Here is a 10,291-nt window from a genome sequence, read left to right on the forward strand (position 1 = left end):
CTCTAGCTACCCGGGTGCTGGTCCGGCCGGAAGAGGCCTGTGGTCCTACTCAGGCCGGTTTTCTGCTTCCCTAACTAATCTATGCTCTGAGTCTTAGTGTCCTCTTGTGACAAGCAAGTTTTCTCACATGTCAATCAAATGATCTCAATCTTACAAGGTTTCCTCGAGTATTTATTTAAATACTATGCTCAAAAGAGTGATTCTAAGAAATCTACCTTTTGGGGTCCTTTAAATCACCCTTTGTCTTTTCCACTGCTAGAATTTAAGAATGGACATCAGGTTATTTATATGCTTTCAAATATATATTTTTTTTATCATATTGCACTTGATTGTCATACTGTCCTTCCCAGTTAATCCTCTTTGGGAGATCATAAGTAATCTAAGGCATGGATGGTGACCTCACTTATTTATGGAGTCACAGACAGACCTAGCTGAATACCCAAGTCCTCAGTAATTATGTGTCCAGGGATTGAGTTGTCTTCTGATTATATTATATTTAAAATAGCAATGGAATTGGAGAGCTGGGCGGAATAACAGAATATCACCTGTATATGTCATTTTAGTTTCGAAATCTTCTAATTACACTTAATGATAAAACATTAATTGTAGATAATTACACTCATGTCAGAGGTAGTTCTGGAACACAGTGAAGGATGCTCCAATTTAAGCTAATCAATAGCTTAGTTGCTGGCAAATTCTGATTCCTGCAGTGCTCAAGACAGCAGTGATTTGAGGTAAAATCAATTGAATTTTCAGAAACTAGATGGAAGAAAGTGAAAAACACATTTCAGGTAGGTAATAAAACACTAGAGTCATACAAGTAAAGGATTTTCGCTTAGAGTGGATACTAGCATTTTTTTTTTCAGAAAATCTATATCACTTTTGAGATTAAGGTCTTATCTTCCTGGAGAGCAGTAGTTCTTTGTGCTTGGCAGGAAAGTAGTAATTATTTTCATAAATTTGTTTGAGTGTTCCTTTAAACATTTCTTTAAAGTTTAAAAGGTAGTAGCTTATTAAATACAGTTTTGTCATAATAAGGAAGTTGGTAAAATATGGAAGTGTTCATGGGCCCACTGATTTGCCAGAAATGAATTAAAAAGACCATTCAAACTCTACTAGCCATGGAGTAGAAACCACCTCTTGTAGAACTGGAATCAATTCAGAGAAATCAATTTCCCAGCCTTACAGTTCTTGGTTCAACCTGATAGTCATTGTGATCTCTAGAGGGAGAAGGAGAGATGCCTTTGTCAGCAGATATTACAGGTACAGATACATCCATGGCAGCATCTAGATGTTTGGCGGAGCTTCTGTATTCTTAGAGAAATGTATATGCATTGCAGTTCTCTTTTTCATGCCTTATGGATAAATGTTTATTTTCTGACATATTACCTTTCTATTTTATGTCTAAATGCATCTTATCCAAAATAAAATACCATATATAGTATGTGGAGTGGGGCATGTGTTGGAGGTGGGGACACATTTGAGACTCTTGATTCAAATTAAATATGCACAGAAGGAAAAAATGCATTTTTTTTCTCAACAGAAGCCACCAAAGGCATTTTCAGTCTATTAACAAGAAAAATTATAATTTTTAAATATTGGGTAAAAGTATTCAAGTACTTAGCCTATGCTAATTGTGATAATATGTTATATATTTTGTATTAATATTTTCAGACAATGAATCCAGTAGGGTATTTTCTTTCATCAGTAACTTCTAAGCTTGAGAGATAGAGGATCTGATATATGTCTGTTTAGTGTAATTATGGAGACTGCAAGTCTCCATTCAACTCTAAACAACAGTGAGAATTACAGTCCTGCAATTAAGCTAAAACCCCTTTCTTCCTCATTTCTATTTCTTTACCCATAGCTCACATATACATATAAACACAAATAATGAAGAAAACTGTTTAACAGAGACTAAAGCTGGTCTCATGACTGTCTTTATTGGCTTGTTCAACTGGTTTAATAATGATTTGGAAAACCATGTTGAAAGGAAATTTCTTAATCATATCTACCAAAAATCTATCTTATTTATCTATCATATATAGATATGTCTGTCTTGATCATTGAAGGAGACTTTTGCTGTTGGCCATGAGTTAAGGAGGAAAAAGAGTAACTACTCTACCTTTGTGGCCAGAGGTCAGAGATAGAGAGAATAAGAGAAATGATGGGACAGGATATAAATGGGGAGAAACATCATGATGGTTAAGAGCTCCTAAGCTTTCTGCAAATGAGAGGGTGGCTCCCCTTTGCCTCTTTTATGGTTCATTCCAGTTATTGATTTAAACTTTCAAATGTAATGAAAGTAGCAAGTGTATCCTTTAACATGCAGATAAAATTGCAAGGAGATTATGGCTGTGTAGGAGTTCCTTGGGCAGCCATATATATTTATTAACCAAATGGACCCAGTGAAGAAGAACTTCTGGCCTTCAGCCATCCTTTCCTAACTAAAGTTAAGGCTTGGTCACATGGGCTTTACTCAGAGGAACCAAGCTCATTTTCAGACCAGATAGAATGGAGCCTAAAAATGAGACAGATTACATATTCCACGCCACAGCCAACTTTACTCAGAGCATCAAACAATTTATACCGTGCGGGTTTTAAGAAAGGCCACAGGAGTAAAGTTCTCATGAGTTCAAGCCCTATATAATCACAAGAACAAGTTGCACTGGGCAAAACCATTTTTTTTCCCCATAGAGACATATACACAGGTAACACTAGCCATTTGTGTGGATAATCTAAAATAAACTCACTCCTCTCCACCGTACCTGAAAGTGGCACAAAAACACACAAGAACAATTCTGTTTTGTTTGTTTGTTTTTAAGAAACTGAGGTCACAAGACTCTTGTCTTTTTCTTGGAGTTTTCTCACCAGCACTCAGAAATCTCTTCTCATGACTTTATTCTTGAACTGTGTTCCCACACACTTCTTACTCATGAGAGATACTACAGGACAAAGGTCTAGTCTGTGTAACTCTTTAAAGTTGAGTTAGGGACTTAAGGAGATGTCCAATGTAGGAGTTAAAGCTGCTCCTCAGGGGTGTGGTTATTTTCTCTTTCTGGGCCTCTGTGTTTCTACCCAGCATAAAGATCATGTATCACAGCTCTTAAGAATGAGACTAAGCTCATTCACAGAGCAGAAGAGAACGGCTATTAAGGGCCTTAATGTGACAGAATTAGGCAATGCTTTCTTTTTTAATACTTTTCACACACATTGCCCAGGATTTGATAGTGGGGTGAGTGCCTTTCCTAAATATTTAGAGGCTCATTTTATGCCTCGTGGAGTTTATTTAAAAAGCAATAGAATGTGTTGAGTGACTGCCATTATCTCTTGGATTAAATTACCTTCTAAAAAGAATCCACATGTTTGAGGGTAAGGATAATCATTGTGAGCCATAGATGAGAACATACGAAACCATGCGTCCTGACAGGAAGCCCCATAGCAGGCCACATCTCTGTTTCTATTTGTCTGGGAGATCGGTTTCTACTGCACACATCTGGACACAATGTCTATTACATGACCAGGTCCTGGGAGCTGGTTTCATAGATTTTATTTCCTCTCTCTCTCTCTCTCTCTCTCTCTCTCTCTCTCTCTCTCTCTCTCTGTGTGTGTGTGTATGTATGTATGTAGAGGATATGTGTGCTAAACGAGATGTATGCATTGAAGGGTTTATGTTTGTGTATGTGTGTATATGTGTCTTGAATGGTGTGTGTTGAAGGACGTGTATGTGTGTGTGTTGAAGGGTGTGTGTGTGTGTGTGTGTGTGTGTGGTGTGGGTCAAACCCAGAATGGCAAGGAATGAAGCAAGCTCCTAGGACTGAGCTGCATCTCTAGGCCTTGGGGGGAAATGATACTGTCAAGGCAGAAGTTCAAGCTAAGGGGACCTCAGAAAGATGCATTTGTGTTTTCCCCAAAATATCCAAAAGGTTGTCACTTGCTATTCGTTAAGGAAGTATGCTTTTGTATTTCGGAATACAAGTTGTCTCAAGAGCCCTATATCACAATTACTACAGAGGTGAGGACATGGTTTTGCTCAGTGAGTCTCCAAACCTACACTCAAAGGTTGGCCTTATAGATAGCCCTTTAACCTCTTCTGAATGGAATGTCCATTTATTTAGCAACTAATGAGGGACTAGGAGAGTCTAGTGGAATGTGTATCTGCTTTGTTGTTCTTCATAGTTCAATTGTTAACTAAAAGGCAAACCTATAAATCCATAATTTAGTATGACCAGTAAAGTGTTTTCAAATTAAGCCGCATTTAGTGGCTAACATTCAACTTCCACTGAAATATAAAATAGGATGTCAATTTCTTTTAGTTGTTGGTTTCAATTTTATAATGAATTAATTGCATTTATGATGCTTAATGTTTCTCCTGGGCTCATCTCAATAAAATTTCAATTATGAACACTTCCTGCTCACTGAACATAGAGAAAAATACATTTCTTGAATATTCTTTTCAGGTAATAACATAATTTTTACTGAGAGTGAGTCTTTGTGATGTTTCTTGGCCACTGGCTGCCTCTGAGTGGATGCCTTACGGTCTGTTCTGTTTTCTTGGCACTTGGTCTTTTAGGTTAATGTATGTCAGGATGACGATGAGAGAAAAGTGGAGTATTCAGAATAGGATGAAGATTTGTCTACCCTATAATTTTTATTATCTCCTTTTGTGTTTAACTTTGCTTATGTTTTATAGAAACTAGTGTTTAGCGCCAAAATGCTTTTAGCATATAAGTCAATATAAATACATGTTTATCCTCTATCTTTTTGATATGGAATATCTATTGTTAAAATAATGTTGTTTTGTTCTTTTAATGACATGCCCGGATTGATTTTTAAAAGCATTTGAAGACACAAACTGTTAATATTAAGTTGTTAAGAAATGAACTGTATTTTTCTGTGTGTGTGTGTACACATTGATTTTATTGTAACAAGCAACTTGTACACTTCAGCATTTAAAATGAGCATCGTTTTTCTTCCAGTGAAAACTGAAAAAGAAAAAGAAAAGAAAAAAGAAAAAATTAAAAATAAAATTACAACAGAGAATGTTAACTCCAAATAAAACCGTACAGGTTCTGCTGATTCTCCAATTGAGTGTCAGGGCTTATGTCATTATCAGGAGAGAATTTTATTTTAAGTGTCACCTTAAATTGCAAGGATGTCTGTTAAGCCACATAATTAAACATGCCAAAAGAGGAGCCATGTTGTCAGATGTCCACCCCCGACATCTCAAACCCACCCTTGCTCACCGTCTAAACCCCCCTTTTTTCTTTTTTCTTTTCTTCTTATTAAACAAGAGAAAGTAGACAGATACATGTTGGAAAATGCGAACTGTCTGTATTCACATAGAGACACAGTGCAATCGCTGAGCCCAATATACAGAGAAAAGAAAAAAAAGCTAGAATTCTATAAACTACTACACAGGGGTCTACCGCCCTCCAGCAGAGCCAAGGGAAATGGGGAGCTTTTCTTTTTTCCCACAGAGCATGGTGGTGGTGTTGAATCTACAAATTTGAGACAAGAAAGGATAAAAAATGAATTTAGAACAGAAACGGAGATTCTTTTCCTGTTTTATTTTGCTCAAGATATTTTCCCCCAAATTAATTGAGAACAATGATGTTGAGACCTCAAAACAGGGCTACTGATCACAGAGGAGGAAAAGACTGCAACTTGCTCCCAGGGACTGGAGAAAATTAAAAAAGAAAAGGAAAATAAAAAAGAGGGTTGGAATCTATCAATCTTCTGTGCCAGGCATCCTCGACTTCATCCTCATCGTGAGCTTCTTCACCTTCATCCTCATCTCCTTCTGCCCCTTCATTCTCATCGTCATCTTCTTCACCTTCATCCTCATCTCCTTCTTCATCAATATCTTCCAACCCCTCCTCGTCGTCGTCGTCGTCATCATCATCTTCTGCCTCTCCCTCTTTATCATCAATATCGGGAACCAAATAGTACTGCAAGGGATTTGGCCAAATGTCACCTTTCCTAACTCGTCAGCACCTGCGTCAGAATGGTCAGTAAACCAGGTAAAGAAGCTCTCTGGCTCTTCGCACTGCCTTTTCCTGCTGGCCTTATTCTGCGTTTGACTTGAGTATTTTGTCAAGTCCTTTCCAGATTTCCATTTGATTTCGGTGGACTTTGAAGAAGGGTCACCACTCTCCTTCAGATGAAATTCGTTGGAGAGAACTTTATTTTCAACGTATGGATTTTCATCAAAATAAAAATCTATTCCGTAACCTGATTTAATGTCTTCAAATTCTGTCACTTCAACTCTGGGCAAATAATGCAGAGCCTCCTCGTCCTCCTCCCCAAGCAGTGCAGACACTTGTGGATGGTTGACAAATGTTGTTACCCCAAAATTTGGAATTTTGGCGATCAATTCTGACCTCTTCTGAAAAAAATGGCGGAGTTTGTTATATTTTTGTTCTACTTTCAAAATTTCCTCACTGGCTTGCTCATTAAGTCTGTCTATTTCATTTTGTACTTCATCAATATGTTTAATTGCTTCTTGCTGTTCTTTTTCTCCCTTTGGCAGGTGGGGAGAGGCCGACTTGTCCTCCAGCTTCGGGGCAGCAGTCTGTCTGGGTTTCTTGGGCTGAGGCAGGATCGCAGATTGCCACTTTGGGGCCATGGCTCGAGGGAGGTGGCAGGGAGACAGAGCCCAGAGCCCTGATGTTCACAACAGGAAGAAACTTACAGGAACTCTGAACTGTATTTTTCTTATCTCCTCCAGTTCTTTTTTTGATGGGAAGCAGTGTAAGACCTTGGTACTCAGAACTGTTTACCAAATAATTATGGTTCTTGCCTCAAAGCCTTTTTTTTTTTTTTTAAATTCCACTCCTCTTTCAGCTATCTAAGTCATGTGTGAGGAAGTCTGAAGCAATGAACTGTGATCAGCTACGATGCCTGTGGTTGAAAAGCATTTGCTTGCAAATGGGCCAGTCCCCAGAGTGGCTTTCCTCAGTACACTACTACATTACGACCTCAAGATGAAGGTGAAGAAGACATGGGGTTGCCTAGATACTTAAGACACACAGAAACCCCTGTTGACCAGCAAAGGAACAACACCATGACCAGAACATCAACTCCCATAGCACAATTTAATACATCCCAATAATCTAATTTTCATTTGTCTCTAAGTAGCAGATGAAAGTAATCCTCATGAAAGGTGGATATCTGACTGAATGATGAAGAAAATAAGAGAAATCTGGCTTGGAAATTGTATTTGTGAATGAACATGAGTAAACTAATACCTTCTCATGAAAGCCTATGTACATCAGTAGCACTCAGCTTCAGCATGGAACGCATCCCTTGCATCTCCTCCCCCTACTGATCCTTCCTTGCTTGGTCTCTGTGTGCCACTCATTGTTTGAATGTCAGACGATCTCTGTTCTTTGTGAAGGTAAATCATGGCTGGAACAATTGTTTATGTTTTATTTTTCTTTCAACTTCTTAGGGTCTTCAAGAGTGCTCATAAGCAGTAGATGCTCACACTAAAAAGTCAAGATAACTGTTAGGTGTGTTCATTGATTACACACATAGAAAGGCATTCTGAAATGCTTTAAGAAAGTGGAAAAGCAAGCAGCTCTCCCTTCTCCCTCTCTCCTTCCTCACCATTCTTTCCTCATCTCTTTCTCTGTGTGATCTTCTTCCCCACAAGAAACTCACTTCTTATTGGAAATGGATAGGACTGGAGCTATTGGCTTATCCTGAGCCTTAGATTCTGGGTATAGATGCCACAGACAGTGATGGAAACGTCCCTTGGCAGAGTATTGACTAAATGTGCCCTGTCCTCAACTGTGGCTTTAGAGAGGAGGGCTATGTCCCTTTTTTTGGCTTAATAGACTTTTGTGGCTTAATAGAATTTTGCGACCATTAGCTCTGAAGGTCAACCAAGCTCATAACATTGGGACTAATGAGCTCACTGATATTACCCTACTAATGTTAGCCCTGTTAAGATTTGGGGGCGTAATCTTTACTATCATTTCCTTTGAGAGTATTTAAAACATACAGAGCAAGAATGTTCTCATAGTTTTGCCATGTAAGATGTCCTGCTTGTCTATGTAAATTTTGTTTCCATTAAAACACATTCTGAACATTTAACAGCAGATAGTTGAGCTGTAAGAATAGTTCAGGGTTCCAGGCTTATTTCTTTTCTCTATGAAATAGCCTGAGACATGAAGTGTCACTTTCCCCATAGGACATCTGAGGACTGCCCCCTCTTATACATTGGCAGTAATGCAGCACTCTATATTACTACAATTTTCCTGCTGTGTTAACACCAGTTTCTCAAGATCTAAAGAATCATTCCAGACAATATGAACCATCATATCAGCGTGGAAGAGTGTTTACAAATGTCCAATCAGTGATATTAGCACAATAAAAATATGAAGGAAAAGTTTCTTGGCTACCAGAGGGCACCACAGTCACTGTGTGTAGAACTTGCTCATTTCCCAGTGCCCATCTATTGTGCATGAATTGCTGTGCAGCTGGGTTTCCTCAGTAATATCATGTGTTATTTAGCACAACAAAATGACTGTATCAGGTCCAGAGGCTTAAGGATATCAATACTTTATAATCAACATAAATTGTATTTTAATCCACAAATTAAAATTTTAATGATGAATAAATTACCAATGTATAAATACAGACAGGATGGATCAGTAAATGTTATACCAAGTCATATCAGACCTTAAGGCAAAAGGGGGAGAATCAGTCACTAATACTGATATAAGGTTCATCCCCACCCCACATTCCTTCTGAGATCTTGTCACAGTCACTAAACTCCTCCTCTTTCTTTCTGTTTCCCGAAGAGCTCTCTCCCCTCTCTTACTCCTATTTCAGGGGCTACTCTTCCTGCAAGAGTTTAGTATATGTGGGCCATCTGCCCCATGCAGGGATTTGCCTGATAAGATGTTTCTGTTGATAGTCAACTTCACTCCCAGGTGCCAGCATGAGTCTAGCTGTAACATCAGCACTTATAGCCATCCCGTTATTTCCATCTCTAAAAGTAGACTTGCTCATTTATGTTCATACTCTGCTTTTTACTTAACCAAACAGTTGCGTTGGCAGTCTAAGTTCATCAAATAGCTGTCAGTGTGTTCCTGTTTAAATCTTGTTAACATTCATCCCTTGCCACATCCTGCCTTTGGGGATCCAACACAATCTTTGGAAGAGGTGTTTGTTTGCTTGTTTGTTTTCCCCACAGTATGGGTGTCCAATCACTTGACAGGGCTTGCCATCACTTACACTGAATCCTCACCACAACCTCCCTGCTTTTCCTGACAGTGGAGTCCTCACCACTGTGTGTGTGTCCTTAGGCACAATCATCTATTTGATGAAACTCGTCATGTAGCCTAGGCTAGTTGTCCTAGTAGCCCCTGAGATATGCCTGTTTTTTGTTTCTTCAATTCTGATATTATAAACACAGGATATTCTTTTTTTCTCTTCAGTTTTATGAGTATGGATGTTTTGCCTGTATTATGTCTGTGTACCATCTGGATGCAGTGATACCAGAGGCCAGAGGGTGTGGGATCAATTGGGAATGTGTGTGTGTGTGTGTGTGTGTGTGTGTGTGTGTGTGAGAAGAGAGAGAGAGAGAGAGAGAGAGAGAGAGAGAGAGAGAGAGAGAGAGAGAGAGATAGATAGATGGTGGGGGAGAGGAGAGGGAGGAGAGGGAGAGGGAGGAGAGGAGAGGGAGGGGAGTGGGAGGGGGAGGGGAGGCCATGTGGGTGCTGGGAATTAGACCCTAGTTCTCTGGCAAAGCTTAATGGTAGACATAGGGTAGTAGACCCTGTATTGGTCAGTCATAAGGAACATTTACAGTTTTTGGTTGCAGTTTAAGAGAGTCTGGATAAAGAAATACTGTTAGATAAATATTTGTATTGTATTTACTAACTGTATTATAATAGAGGGAGACAACTTAACACCTGTCACTATAGATGAAAGGAGACCAACAGCCAAGTAAATTCTTTCAGAAGCAAGGTCTTTTGTTTTATGTATGTAGAAGATAAACTTGGTGACATGGTGAATTAAGATGGGAGATTATTAATGACTCCTGATTAATTTTATGTTATTTCCACATTATAGTAATCAGAACTAATTTTTTTTTGAGACAGGGTTTCTCTGTGTAGCCCTGGCTGTCCTGGAACACACTTTGCAGACCAGGCTGGCCTCGAACTCAGAAATCTGCCTGCCTCTGCCTCCCAAGTGCTGGGATTAAAGGCGTGTACCACCACTGCCCGGCTCAGAACTAATTTTTACCTAACCATTCTTCTTCTTCTTTTTTTTTTTT

General features: G+C 39.0%; 1 pseudogene; it reads right to left on the bottom strand.

Annotated features, from left to right (window-relative positions):
- Positions 1-6,628, bottom strand: part of LOC110294889 — a 35,073-nt pseudogene extending 28,445 nt beyond the window's left edge.
- Positions 6,629-10,291: the final 3,663 nt, after the last annotated feature.

Source organism: Mus caroli, chromosome 5, assembly GCF_900094665.2.
Source record: "Mus caroli chromosome 5, CAROLI_EIJ_v1.1, whole genome shotgun sequence".
Lineage (NCBI taxonomy): Eukaryota > Metazoa > Chordata > Mammalia > Rodentia > Muridae > Mus > Mus caroli.